We start from the raw sequence: 12,535 nt of genomic DNA on the forward strand, positions 1-12,535 counted from the left end.
CCCAATGCCAACCAATAGAAACTGTGAGAAAATGAATGATGGCTTTTTAAGCCATTAACATGTGGGATGATTTGTTATGCAACACTAGATAACTGATACAACTCTGGTGGTTGAAACCATAATTGAAGTCAATTCCAGAAAAGTGAGTTTGATTTAAATTCAATTAATTTAAATTTCCTCATCCGTAGCCTTCTCTCAAAGTGGCATATAAAGTTCTATACAACTCCTATATCTAAGATGTGAACAATGCATTTGATATACTCAAGCTATTACATAAAATGCTACATTCAACAGAGAGTACACTTTAAAGGGATCCTGGCAATCCAATGGTTAAGATTCTGTGCTTCCAATGCAGAGGGCACAGGTTCAATCCCTGGTCAAGGGAATTAAGGTCCTACATGCTGAGTGGTGAGGCCAACACACACACACACACACACACAAAACAACAAATGAACATAATACAAAGTGAATCTCATGGATTTGGGGCATATACATAGTGTTTCCACCATAGGGCTTACAGTCCATGGGGTTGCAGAGAGTTGGACATGATGGGCAGCATGGCAGCAGGGGTGGCTGAGGTAGTGGCAGCCGTGGTAGAGGTCGGCTCAGCCCGGCAGTTTGAGGAGCTGCTGCACCTCAGAGCCAAGTCCTTTCTTGTGGTCCATTTCTGGGCACCATGAGCTCCTCAGTGTGCTCAGATGAACGACGTGATGGCAGAGCTCGCCAAAGAGCACCCACAAGTTTCATTCGTGAAATTGGAAGCAGAAACTGTTCCTGAAGTATCTGAAAAATATGAAATTAGTTATGTTCCCACCTTCCTGTTTTTCAAGAATTCTCAGAAAATCTACTGATTAGATGGTGCCCATGGCCCCAGAGTTGAGCAAAAAAGTTCAGCAACATGCATCTAGTGGCTCCTTCTCACCCAGTGGTAGTGAGCACCTGAAGGAAGACCTCAACCGGCCCCTGAAGAAGTTATTTCTCGCTGCCCCCTGCATCCTATTCATGAAAGGAACATCTCAGGAGCCACGCTGCAGTTTCAGCAAGTAGATGGTGGAAATTCTTGACAAACATAATATTCAGTTTAGCAGTTTCCACATCTTCTCAGATGAAGTTCGCCAGGCCCTCAAAACCTATTCCAACTGGCCCACCTATCCCCAGCTCTATGTTTCTGGAGAGCTCATAGGAGGACTTGATATAATTAAGGAGCTAGAAGCATCTAAAGAACTAGATACGATTTGCCCCAAAGCCCCCAAGTTAGAGGAAAGGCTCAAAGGAAGGACAAATGAAGCTTCTCTGATGCTCTTTATGAAAGGAAACAAACAGGAAGCTAAGAGTGGCTTCGGCAGATGATTCTGGAAATATTAAATAGTACTGGGGTTAAATATGAGACATTTGATATATTGGAGGATGAAGAAGTTCAGCAAGGATTAAAAGCTTACTCCAACTGGCTAACGTATCCTTAGCTGAATGTGAAGGGGGAGCTTGTCGGAGGACTGGACATCGTTAAGGAACTGAAAGAAAATGGGGAGTTGCTGCCCATACTGAAAGGAGAAAATTAATGAACGATAGACTTGGTGCCTACCCACTGCAGGAAGGATTCCTCCAGTGGAGCAGTTCATGATTTAGTCCTCAGAAATGGACTAGGAGGAGAAAATGCTCCTAACCAGTATCACTTTGTGTATTTCACGAGGCTGCGCTAAATAACATATGTGACCTTTTTTCCACCAAAAATAGAACCCAATAAACATCTTCAAGTTCAATTAAAAAAAAAAATTGGACATGACTTAGTGACTAAAACAACAACTAAGTCTTTAAGGTAAGTCTTTAAGCTTCAGTGTCCTGGAAGTTGAAATCAAAATTAAGCCCATGACACCAGGCCTTCAGTTTTTATAAAGGTTGCCATCCTCCCATTTGTAATTGATTCTGAAAGTCTCTTAGACAACTACAGAGAATATCTGAATGTCAGGCTATGCAAGATTTTGTGTATTTAATTTTCTCCTGTTCAACTTTAAAAAAAAATTCATGCTTTACTGAGGTACTTGTTGTTCAGTCATTAAATTGTATTCAGTCCTTTTGCAAACCCATAGACTGTCGCCCACCAGTTTCTTCTGTTCATGGGATTTCCCAGGCAAGAATACTAGAGTGGGTTGTCATTTCTTTCTCCAGGGGATCTTTCTGACCCAGGGATCATATCCATGTCTCCTGCATTGGCAGGAAGATTTTCTACCACTAGCCACCAGGGAAGCCCTTTATTGAGGTACAGTTGATGTATAAAATTGTAAGATATTTAAAATGATCATTGTAGTGAAAAGATCCCCCTCATCTTAATGCATCTACCAGATTCCTGCTCAACTTTTACCAAAAGTCCAGATGAAGGAAATATGCAAGGTATACATCTTGAAGAACATAAGCCATTTCCCTAGATGGCTCACTTTATTCCCTGGATTATCATAGAGTTGCATATGAAATCCACTGCCTTCCTTCAGTCTGAGCATTCTTTGGCATTGCCTTTCTTAGGGATTGGAATGAAAACTGACCTTTTCCAGTCCTGTGGCCACTGCTGAGTTTTCCAAATTTCCAAATACTGACTGTAGCACTTTCACAGCATCATCTTTCAGGATTTGAAATAGCTCAATTGGAATTCCATCACTTTCACTAGCTTTGTTCGTAGTAATGCTTCCTAAGGCCCACTTGACTTCACATTCCAGGATGTCTGGCTCTAGGTGATTGATCACACTGTTGTGATTATCTGGGTTGTGAAGATCTTTTTTGTACAGTTCTTCTATGTATTCTTGCCAACCTCTTCTTAATATCTTCTGCTTCTGTTAGGTCCATACCATTTCTGTCCTTTATTGAGCCCATCTTTGCATGAAATGTTCCCTTGGTATCTCTAATTTTCTTGAAGAGATCTCTAGTCTTTCCCATTCTATTGTTTTCCTCTATTTCTTTGCACTGATCACTGAGGAAGGCTTTTTTATCTCTCCTTGCTATTCTTTGGAATTCTGCAGGGAATATCGTTCCTTTTCACCTTTGCTTTTGGCTTTTCTTTTCATAGCTTTTTGTAAGGCCTCCTCAGACAGCCATTTTGCTTTATTGCATTTCTTTTTCTTGGGGATGGTCTTGCTCTGTCTCCCGTACAATGTCACGAACCTCTGTCCATAGTTCACCAGGCACTCTATCAGATCTAGTCCCTTGAATCTATATCTCACTACCACTGTATAATCGTGAGGGATTTGATTAGGTCATACATGAATGGTCTAGTAGTTTTCCCTACTTTCTTCAATTTAAGTCTGAATTTGGCAATAAGGAGTTCATGATCTGAGCCACAGTCAGCTCCCAGTCTTGTTTTTGCTGACTGTATACAGCTTCTCCATCTTCGGCTGCAAAGAATATAATCAATCTGATTTCAGTGTTGAGCATCTGATGATGTCCATGTATAGCATGCAAAATAATGCTCAAAATTCTCCAAGCCAGGAGAATTTAATAATATGTGAACCACGAACTTCCAGATGTTCAACCTGGTTTTAGAAAAGGCAAAGGAACCAAATTGCCAACATCTGCTGGATCATCAAAAAAGCAAGAGAGTTCCAGAAAAACATCTATTTCTGCTTTACTGACTATGCCAAAACCTTTGACTGTGTGGATCACAACAAACTGTGGAAAATTCTGAAAGAGATGAGAATACCAGACCACCTGACCTGCCTCTTGAGAAATCTGTATGCTGGTCAGGAAGCAACAGTTAGAACTGGACATGGAACAACAGACTGGCTCCAAATAGAAAAAGGAGTACGTCAAGGCTGTATATTGTCACCCTACTTATTTAACATATATGCAGAGTACATCATGAGAAACGCTGGGCTGGTGGAAGCACAAGCTGGAATCAAGATTGCTGGGAGAAATATCAATAACCTCAGATATGCAGATGACACTACCCTTATGGCAGAAAGTGAAGAAGCACTAAAGTGCCTCTTGATGAAAGTGAAAGAAGAGAGTGAAAAAGTGGGCTTAAAGCTCAACATTCAGAAAACAAAGATCATAACATCTGGTCCCATTAGTTCATGGCAAATAGATGGGGAAACAGTGGCTGACTTTGTTTTTTGGGGCTCCAAAATCACTGCAGATTGTGACTACAGCCGTGAAATTAAAAGATGCTTACTCCTTGGAAGAAAAGCTATGGCCAACCTAGATAGCATATTAAAAAGCAGAGACATTACTTTGCCAACAAAGGTCCGTCTAGTCAAAGCTATGGTTTTTATAGTAGTCATGTATGGATGTGAGAGTTCAACCATAAAGAAAACTTAGTGCCAAAGAATTGATGCTTTTAAACTGTGGTGTTGGAGAAGACTCTTGAGAGTCCCTTGGACTGCAAGGAGATCCAAGCAGTCCATCCTAAAGGAAATCAGTCCTGAATGTTCATTGGAAGGACTGATGTTTAAGCTGAAACTCCAATACTTTGGCCACCTGATGCGAAGAACTAACTCATTTGAAAAGACCCTGATGTTGGGAAAGATTGAAGGCTGGAGGAGAAGGGGATGACAGAGGATGAGATGGCTGGATGGCATCACCGACTCAAAGGACATGAGTTTGAGTAAACTCTGGGAGTTGGTGATGGACAGGCTTATGCTGCAGTCCATGGGGTCGCAAAGAGTTGGACACAACTGAGCAACTGAAGTGAACTGAACTGTCTTCCTTCAGATCACCTTTTGAATGATGTATACTGTTATATCTTTGGTTTACATAGAGGAATGGTAGAGGACACTACTGACTGTATCCACTATCATGTTTATTGAGGAACATTAAAGATGTCCATGTGGCACTTGATGACCACACATGAAAACCCATACAGATGTCTTACAGACCTAACAAACAATAAAAGTTTCCTTTCTCCTAAAAAACTGAATTGCCATTGCTTTAACTGAATGTGATGTTTTAACCTATCATGTTTCTCTTTTTACCTTAGCTATTAAGCAGCTCAAAAAGACATTTGTATCCCAATTGTAAGAACAATAAACTACTTTAATCTATAAATCTGGATGCTATCAAAGCTTTAAAACTCTATTTTTTTTAATTTCCATTTATTATAAGGTTAAAATTCTTGTAAATTACCTCAATTCCTTTACAGAATGAAGTAGGCAAACATAAATTTTAAAAATATCTCCCCAAAATATCAATTTTGGGGAGTCCTTGAATTGGAATGTAATCTTCATATAATGTAACCATATGGTCTTCCAAGCTGGTGAGTTATATCTGGCAGATAATTTTCACTCTATTTAGTGCTTTCCAGTTTTCAGTTTCCAGGACAAGAATGTTACCCACAAAAGTGGCTTATCTGACCAGTCACAGACTCTCTGGAGGCTACCAACTGAGTAAACAACAGGCATCCTAACATCAGGTGTTTCTTGCAACCTCTGTTAACCCAGTCCTTTCAGTCAGTTCAGTTCAGTCGCTCAGTCATATCCAACTCTGCAACCCCATGGACTGCAGCATGCCAGGCTTCCCTGTCCATCACCAACTCCCAGAGCTTGCTCAAATTCACGTCCATTGAGTCAGTGATACCATGCAACCATCTCACCTTCTGTAGTCCCCTTTTCCTTTTGCCTTCAATCTTTCTCAACACAGTGTCTTTTCCAATGAGTCAGTTCTTCACATCAGGTGACCAAAGTACTGCAGTTGCAGTTTCAGCATCAGTCCTTCCAATGAACACCCAGGACTGATCTCCTTTAGGATGAACTGGTTGGATCTCCTTGCAGTCCAAGGGACTCTCAAGAGTCTTCTCCAACACCACAGTTCAAAAGCATTAATTCTTCGGAACTCATTCCTTTAGAGGAGACCTAAGGGGCATCTGGGAAAGAAGACAGCTGTTTTCCAAGGGGCCCACGCCCTCCCACACCTTCATTAGACTGCTCTTTTGTGAGTAGTAATCCTGCTTCTCAGGGTGCCAGAATGTTCTTAATCTTATTACAGATCTGATCATTCCATAGATGTTCCTCTCAAGAGAAACAAGATTCACCAAATGTGGTCAGATAAGTCTAACTGCAATTACTCCTTCTAGACAAATACTTAAAGGTATTAGAATGACACAAATGCAAAACACTGTCAACACCAAATGCATGTGAGAATCTGGAGCAATAAGAACATTCATTCCTTGGTGGTAGGAATGCAAAATGATACAGCCACCTTACCTTGGAAGACAGTTTGAAAGTTACTTGCAAAACTAAACATGCTTTTTTAATATAATCTAGTAGTCCCTCTCTTTGGTATTTAACCAAAGAAGCTGAAAACTTATGTCCACACAAAAATCTACACACAGATGTTTGTATGAGTTTTATTCATAATTTCCAAAACTTGTAAGCAACCAAGATATCTTCCAGTAGGTGAGTAGATAAACTGTGCTATACTTAATGGAATATTCAGTTCAGTTCAGTCACTCAGTTGTGTCTGACTCTTTGTGACCCCATGAATCGCAGCATGCCAGGCCTCCCTGTCCATCACCAACTCCCGGAGCTCACCCAGACTCACGTCCATCGAGTCAGTGATGCCATCCAGCCATCTCATCCTCTGTTGTCCCCTTCTCCTCCTGCCCCCTATTCCTCCCAGCATCAGAGTCTTTTCCAGTGAGTCAACTCTTCACATGAGGTGGCCAAAGTACTGGAGTTTCAGCTTTAGCATCATTCCTTCCAAAGAAATCCCAGGGCTGATCTCCTTCAGAATGGACTGGTTGGATCTCCTTGCAGTCCAAGGGACTCTCAAGAGTCTTCTCCAACACCACAGTTCAAAAGCATCAATTCTTCAGCACTCAGCTTTCTTCACAGTCCAACTCTCACATCCATACATGACCACTGGAAAAACCATAGCCTTGACTAGACGGACCTTAGTTGCCAAAGTAATGTCTCTGCTTTTCAGTATGCTATCTAGGTTGGTCATAACTTTCCTTCCAAGGAGTAACCATCTTTTAATTTCATGGCTGCAGTCACCATCTGCATTGATTTTGGAGCCCCAAAAAATAAAGTCTGACACTGTTTCCACTGTTTCCCCATCTATTTCCCATGAAGTGATGGATTATTATACAGCGCTAAAAAATAAGTGAGCTTTCAAGCCATGAAAAGACATGAAGGAAACTTCTTAGTGGAAGTGTTAGTTGCTCAGTCATGTCTGACTCTGTGACTCCATGGACTGTAGTCCAGAAGGCTCCCCTGTCCATGGAATTCCCCAGGCAAGGATCCTGGAGTAGATAGCCATTCCCTTCTCCAGGGGATCTTCCCAAACCAGGAATCAAACCTGGGTCTCAAACATTGCAGGCAAGTTCTTTACTATCTGAGCCACCAGAGAAGCCCTGAGAAGGAACTTTAAATGCATATTACTAAGTGAAATAATCCAATCTGAGAAGGCTATATATTTCATGAGTCCAACTATACAACATTCTGGAAAAGAGAAAAATTATGGAGATAGGAAAAAGATCAGTGGTTTCCAGGGTTGTGGGAGGGATGAATAGGTAGAGCACAGAGGATCTTTAGGCAGTGAAAATACTCTATATGATACTATAATGATGGATACATATTATTATACATTTCTTCAAACCCATAGAATGTACAACACCAAGAGTGAACTCTAAACTATGGACTTTAGATAATTATGATGTATCAATATAACATATCATAATTTATATGATGTGATTTATTTTTTTTTAACCAAGACTCTTTTTTACAAGCATCCTTGGTGAAAAACAAATGTGCCATTCTGGTGAGTGATGTTGACAGTGAGGGAGGCCATTCATGTGTGTGGGGATACAGGAAATCTCTGTACCTTCCTCTCAATTTTATTGTAAACCTAAAACTGTTCTAGAAAAAATAGTCTTTCATTTTTTAATTTTTTTTAGAGCATGTTTAGAAACCCTCTGGGAAATACTCTGGAAAAGTATTTAGGAAATAAATGGAGAAACAGGGAGAAACAAGTGGGAAGAAAGACTTTTGTCCATATACTGATGTGAATTTTGAGCTGTGTGAATGTAAAGTCTATTCTAAAAAGAAATAATTTTTAAACTATATTAAGATCCAAATTTGGAAGGCCTAAATACTACAAAATTTCTTTTCAGCAACACTGAGTGACATGATTAAAGTGGCTTTTATGAAAGGAGGGTCTCACATTAGAGGACAGGATAGAGAAAGGTGGGAGGGACTAGACGAGGCTTTTCTAGAACTTTGAAAGCAAGGGCTTAAACTTCTATTTGTAGCCCTGGCTAGTAAGCTTGCCCCTAGTAGGCTCTGGTAACATGTCCATTGCTCCTGGGGTTGTTATCACTGTGTTACAAATGTTGATGGTGGCGACAGAGATGAGGGCGATGATGACACTTGGTATGGTAGGGATTCAGGAGAATCCCAGGGACGGGGAGCCTTGTGGGCTGCCGCCTATGGGGTCGCACAGAGTCAGACACGACTGAAGCAACTTAGCAGCAGCAGCAGCAGGAAGCTTTTGGAGCAATTCACACATGCTGTTTGATTCTCACTTCTCTAAGTCCCCTCTTCTGTTCTGACAACCACTGCTCCAGTTTAAATCTGACCTAAAACAATGAATAAGATAGTATCTTTGCTACTGAGAAATTCACAAATGGTGGAACAGTACAAAAACAATCCACTAAGTGAAACATCTTCTATGGTAGCGAGTGCTTTAGAAGTCTCAGCCTCCAACAGTAGCAGAAAGGATAGAGCAAGCAAAGAACAATGTAAAATCCTTAGGTATATTCAGAATTTTCGAACTCAAAAAATTCTTATTTAATAATCACAATAAGCCCGTGGGGTGGATACTGTTGTTCCAGTTCTTAGCCAGAAAAGTTGAGATCAGCAAAATAAGAGCAGGGGTTCTGGAGGTGATAGACTGGGTTTTAAATCCTGGCTCTGCCACTAATTAAGTAAATTCTTGAGCAAGTTATTAACCTAAAATTATGTTTCCTCACACAAAACATTAGGTTCATAACAGTATCTACCACACAGAATTGCCATGAGGATGGAACAAAAAAAGTATATGAAAGGTTTCTCATGGAGTCTGGTAACTAATAGTACTCAATACTTTTTGCTCTTTTCCTTCTTTATTCTTCAGCCTTCTCCACAAAGCTATCTCCAACTCACTCATCTTGGTTTCACCCACTCAAGGCCTGTCTCCCTCTTTCCAACTAACTTTTTGTTTTCTGAGAAATTACAAGTTCCTACTTCTGTATCACTACAAAGCACCTAGCTCATAATTTATTTTGTTTTATATCCAAATCTTTTTTATAGTGGTAAAATATACATACCATTAAAATTAAAAATTGTATCATTTAGCATTTTTAAGTGTATGATTCAGTGGCATTAAGTACCTTCATAATACTGGGCAACTGTGCATTTTCAAAACTTTTTCATCAAGACTTCCCTGGAAGCCCAGTGGCCAGGACTCAGCGCTCCCAATGCAGGGGGCCCAGGTTGGATCCCTGGTCATAGAACTATATCCCGCATGCTGCAACTGAAGATTCTGCATGACATGACTTAATATCCTGCATGCTGCAATGAAGATCAAAGATCCTGCATGCTATAACTAAGACCCAGTGCAGCCAAATAAATACATAAACTTAAAAAAAAAAAAACTTTTTCATCAACCCAAACACAAAGCTTATACCCAATAAGCAGTGACTCCTCCTCTCTCCAGTCCCTGGTAACCTCTGCTTTCGTTTGTTTCTGTGAATTTGCCTATTGTATGCGCTTCATCAGAGTGGAATCATATGCTATTTGTCCTTTTGTGTCGGCTTCCTTTCACTAAGCAGAATGTTTTCAGGTTCACCCATGCTGTAGCACGGGCTTTTTTATGACTGATTAATATTTCACTGTGTGGATAAACTGCATTTTGTTTGTCCATTCACCTGTCAATGGACATTTGTTTTATTCCACATTTCAGCTACTGTGAAAAATGCTGCTGTGAACATTGGTGTACAATTATCTGTTTGCTTCCCTGTTTTCAATTATTTTAAGTATATACCCAGAAGTAGAATAATTGGTTCTTAGGGTAATTCAATGTTTAACATTTTGAGAAACTGCCAAACTGTTTTTCACAGCAGTTTCACCATTTCTATCGGCAGAGCACAAAGGTTCTAATTTCTCCACATCCTTGCCAACACTTTCCATTTCTTAATTTTTAATTTTTTTTGACGTATAGTTGAATTACAATGTTGCGCTGTTAATTTTTGTTTTTATAATAGGCTTCCTAACGAGTATGAGTGGTATCTCATTGTGGTTTTGCTTTGTAGCCCCCTGATGACTAACAATCCTTTAGTTTAGTACCTTGATGCACTCGAAGCTAAGGTGAAGTTACTATTTTAAAAACAAGGTGATTCGTTCTGATGGCTTAATGAACACTTTACTGTTACTCTTTTGCACTGAACTTTGCATATTTCTGGGAAGAGGTGAATTTGTCCAAGGAAAAAATATTCCATAGTTCATGGGGAAAATACGTTGTCTGTAGTATTGATATAATGTCACTTTCTCATATGATCATGGTTTAAAGGATTATCTTGGTTCAATATGTGTTGGTTAGATGTGTAAATGCTCCTATCGTTAGCACACATTAAATGATTTTATACATAGTTTCCAAGGGTGGGTTAAGAGTGGCTTGTGAAGCAACTGGAAGCAAATGGTGGCACAGAGACTATCCAGGGAAGACTTTGTGATAAGGGTCTCTCATAAAAAGAGCAAGGGAGAGAGACTGTGTAACAGTTATCATTATAGATTCATACATGGAAAAATATTTTCCAGAATTATGAATTAACAGCCTAGAATTTTTTTTCATACTTATGAACTAGATAATGAAGGACTGCAAGGCATTTTGCATAGCTTTCATTTCTTTAAAACTGCTGCTTTCTAAAATTCTCTTGTTTTCACACTTTGTTGGGGAACCCAACTACTGATCAGTAGTTTCACCCAAGAAATAGCAATAGTTGGACATTTCTGAATTTTTCCATATTGCTTTTTGTCTTGGTATATTTATACTCGATTTTGAAGGATTGCTTATGCTTGTGTGACTGCAAACAATCAGTACCCAGTTGTTGTGTAACACATAATGATACTTATTATACAACAAAGCCTGAGTTTTTATCAACTGTAAACCCTTAGAGTTAGGTATCTCCCTCCTAATCCATTCATCTATACCATGGCCTTTCTCTTCACACTCAGCAGATTCATAAGGTTATTTGCCTTTAGTGATTTTACTTTCTTACAGTATGAAATGATGAAGGTTGATAAAAGGAGAGATTACATTAAAAAAATAAATAATAAAGAAGAGGAAAGAAAAAAAAGTGAAAAGTAAAGTCGCTCAGTCATGTCCAACTCTTTGTGACCCCATGGACTGTAGCCTACCAGGCTCCTCTGTCCATGGGATTTTCTAGGCAAGAGTACTGGAGTGGGTTGCCATTTCCTTTTCCAGGGGATCTTCCTGACCCAGGAATTGAACTTGGGTCTCCCGCATTATAGGCAGATGCTTTACCCTCTGAGTCACCAGGGTAAGTAAAGAACAGGAAAGCAAAGCTAAAAGAAACAGCAGCTCTAGTTTATTTCTCTGTGAAAGTCTCAGGTCTCCTTAAGTGTTTTCCTGTTTTGGCTCTTCAAATCCAGCCTAAGCTAAAATGAAGAGGTATGGTAGATGCTGTTACATATATGCGCAGTTCCCAAAGGTCCCAGTAGAGTAAAGACCAAAAGGAAGCAAAACTAAAAGAAGATAAAACAGGAGAGCTGGGTTCACCCCTGGTTTGGGAAGATCCTCTGGAGAAGCAAATGGCAACCCACCCCAGTATTCTTGCCTGGAGAATCCCATGGACAGAGGAGAGCCTGGTGGGCTACAGTCCACGGGGTCGCAAAGAGGTGGACATGACTGAGCGACTTTCAGTCACTCACACTCAGTGACTAATGATGTTGGTCGTCGTCTCACATGTTTACTGGCCATTTGTTTATCTTCTTTGGTGAAATGTCTATTCAAGTCTTTTACTCATTTTTATTTTTATTTTTTTTTGCTTTTACTCATTTTTAAATTGGGCTGTTTTTGTTGTTGAGTTATAGAGGTTCTTCACATATTCTGGACGTTAATCTCTTATCAAACATATGATTTGGAAGTATCTTCTCCTATCTTGTAAGCTATGTTTTCATTCTTTTTACAGTATCATTTGATGCATAAAATTCTTTATTTTGATAATGTGCAATTTATATATTTTTTTGTTGCCTGTGCTTTTGGTGTTATATTCAAACCATCAACAAATCCAAAGCCATGAGGATTTTCTCCTATATTTTCTTTTTAAGAGTTTTATAGCTTTAGCTCTTAAATTTAGGTCTTTGACTTATTTTGAGTTAATTTTTGATTGTGGTATAAAAGAAAGGTCCAACTTCATTCTTCTGCATGTTGGATATCCAGTTTTCCCAGCACTATTTTTTGAAAAGTTGGCCCTTTCTCCATCGAATGATTTTGGTACCCCTGTTGAAAATTAATAGACTATATATCTGAGGATCGTTTTTAGGCTCTGTATCTA

General features: G+C 39.6%; 1 pseudogene; it reads left to right on the forward strand.

Moving 5' to 3' along the window:
* The first annotated feature begins 469 nt into the window (after positions 1–469).
* Positions 470–1,559, forward strand: LOC129630163 (glutaredoxin-3-like; annotated as a pseudogene).
* The last annotated feature ends 10,976 nt before the right edge of the window (positions 1,560–12,535 follow it).

Source organism: Bubalus kerabau, chromosome 16, assembly GCF_029407905.1.
Source record: "Bubalus kerabau isolate K-KA32 ecotype Philippines breed swamp buffalo chromosome 16, PCC_UOA_SB_1v2, whole genome shotgun sequence".
In the NCBI taxonomy this organism is placed as follows: Eukaryota; Metazoa; Chordata; class Mammalia; order Artiodactyla; family Bovidae; genus Bubalus; species Bubalus kerabau.